Genomic DNA, 2,788 nt, shown 5'->3' with positions numbered 1-2,788 from the left:
AACTGGATTTATGGTTGTGATGAACCCTAGGTACTTTTGTGATGCAAATCTATGGTTGTCACATATGTAGAGGTCGATCTGATTTTTTTTGTTCTTGTACCATCCTCCCGGTGGGTCGAGGTCCTCCGGCGGCACCCTGTGCCTCCACCGCTGCTGCGATGGTACATCTTGCTTGGTGTCAATGAACCCTAGGTTGTTTCTGATACGGATCTATGGTTGTTCTGCATCTGCATTTATGGTTTTGATGAACCCTATGTTGTTTCTTATGCGGACTATGGTTGTCATGTATCTTTGTCGATCTGATTTCTTGTGTCATTGAACCATGGCTTACTCCTTTGCAACCAATCATGCTCGTAGTACTGAGATGAGCAAAGTGCCTAGGTCGATGATGAATCCTTGCCATCGGAGGAGCACCTTCGGATGTGGCAGCCGCATCTAGGATAACATGTACTTCAGAATGTTTGCTTACTTAACAACATGACCCCAAGTTCTTCTACTGAGCTCTAATGGACACTGCATTGTATTCTTAGACATGGACTTGCAAGGTAGGCGCCGGGCTGCGGCTGCTCTTGTTGCTGCTGTTGCTGCATGGTTTTTCTTGTGGTTTAGAAGGAGAAGTGAGAATGCTCGATCTATTACCTATGGACCCATGGCAGAGAGGGACAGAGAGAGGAATAGAAACCTCAGATTCATTTATGAATCTGATGATGTCCATTGTGTCAACCTGCTAAGGATGAGAAGGGCACCTTTTTTCCAACTGTGTGACTTGTTTCGGTCTAGAGAGTTGGTTATGGATAGCATCCATGCTACTGTTGAAGAACAAGTAGCAATGTTCTTGCATGTAGTGGGACACAACCAAAGGTTCAGGGTCATTAACATGATATTTAGGAGGTCACCTAAAACTATCAGTAGGTTCTTTCATCAAGTCTTGTATGCAGTTGGTGAGTTGAGAAATGAGTTGATTGTTCCACCATCCACTAGTGTCCATCCTAGGATCCTTGGCAGCAGGAGATGGAACCCATATTTCAAGGTTGGTGGCCCTTTCCTAATTGCAAACCAACTGACCTTACCCATATGGTAGCAACCTGTTAATATGGCTTTTTATTTTTAGGATTGCATAGGAGCAATTGATGGGACACATGTCTTAGCTAGAGTTCCTTTGAAGATGCAAGCTGTCTTTAGAGGCAAGAAGCACACCATCACTCAGAATGTACTGGCAGTAGTGGACTTTGATCTCAGGTTCACATATGTGCTTGCTAGTTGGGAGGGATCTGCACATGATGCTCTGATTTTATTAGATGCTCTTGAAAGGGCAGATGGTCTTACAGTCCCACAAGGTACCATAACTCACATATACACATGCCAACAAGACTTGCACACACTAAACTGATAAACCATCTCCATTTGTTACATTTTCTAGGGAAATTCTATCTTGTGGATGCTGGATATGCAGCCAGACCTTAGTTCCTGCCGCCATATCGTTGTACAAGGTACCACTTGAGGAAGTTTGGTTGAAATAGGCCACAAAATTAAAGAGAGTTGTTTAACCTGAGGCATTCTTCTCTTAGGGTGACAGTAGAGAGGGCCTTTGGTGCTCTAAAGAATAGATTCAGAATCCTTGATAACAATCCTTTCCATCCTTACAAAACCCAAGTGAAGTTGGTTCTTGCCTGTTGTATTCTGCACAATTGGATACTTAGGCATGGACAAGATGAACATGTCCCCACTGAAGCTGCTTGGACTCCTAACTCTACTGATACTCCCCCTGAGCCAGAACATAGTCCTGACAATGGAACCTGGGCACAACAGAGGGATGCATGGGCTACACAAATGTGGCAGAATAGGGGATCTTCTAGAGTTTAATTCCACTGAAGTACTTGGGGTTCATGTACTGTTAAGTAGCATTGATGAATTTGTAATATGTTCTGAGACCTTGGTACTTTGCTATGATGTGTACCTGCAATCATGAACAATATGCATGATATGATATTTGCATGCAATATTTTCTTTGTTGTTTGATTTCTAAGTGCTTTGGTGTTTCTTTTTCTGATGGTATGATGGTTAGGACATGGCTGTGATGGGTGAGGAAGTTGTTGGTGTTGCCAATGAGGTAGGGGCTGAGGGTGGGGTGGCTGCTGTGGAGAAAGGGAACCCAGCAGCCCCTCCACCCAATGGAGCCCAGCCTGGGGGGCCACTATAATGGACCAGTGTTCAATCAAACTTCATGCTTAGGAGGTTTCATGATCTGGTTGGGAAAGGGGTCAAAACTGACAAAGGCTTTAAGGAAGTGCATGTTAGGCAAGTTGCTAGGATGGTGTCTGATTTTGCTGAAATCAATGTCACCACCAACCAAATTTATAACCACCTGCGCAAATGGCAGCATAGGTGGGTTAAGATTGCTAGGCTCAAGGATCTCAGTGGTGCTCTCTGGAATGAGGAGCATCATATGATAGTCCTTGAGGAGGAGCATCTGATAGGGCACACTAAGGTTAGGCAACAACTTAAATATATCTAACTGTTATGGTTAATAGTTACCCTTTTCTCTAACTATTGCACAATCTTTTTGCCCAACTAGGATCATCCTGCTGATGCCAAGTTCTTGAACACCGCAATTGAGAACTATGTCCAAATGGAGGCCATTTTTGGGTCTAGTTAGGCTACTGGTAGGTTTGCCATGGGTTCCAATGAACCTTTAGGTGTACCAACTGACCTTGGCCACCTTGAGGGGGGAGATGTTAGATCAGAGACAATTAATTTAGATGGGAATGAGGGTGATTCTGGTAAGCAA

The 2,788-nt window shown here is 44.0% G+C and overlaps 1 pseudogene; it reads left to right on the top strand.

The window, feature by feature from the left end:
* Positions 1 to 532: 532 nt before the first annotated feature.
* On the top strand, positions 533 to 1,863 carry LOC140222829 (protein ALP1-like; annotated as a pseudogene).
* Positions 1,864 to 2,788: the final 925 nt, after the last annotated feature.

The sequence above is a fragment of the Setaria viridis genome, chromosome 5, assembly GCF_005286985.2.
Source record: "Setaria viridis chromosome 5, Setaria_viridis_v4.0, whole genome shotgun sequence".
NCBI lineage: Eukaryota > Viridiplantae > Streptophyta > Magnoliopsida > Poales > Poaceae > Setaria > Setaria viridis.
Note: the sequence above shows the minus strand (reverse complement) of the source record. Positions and strands in the feature narration are given on the sequence as shown.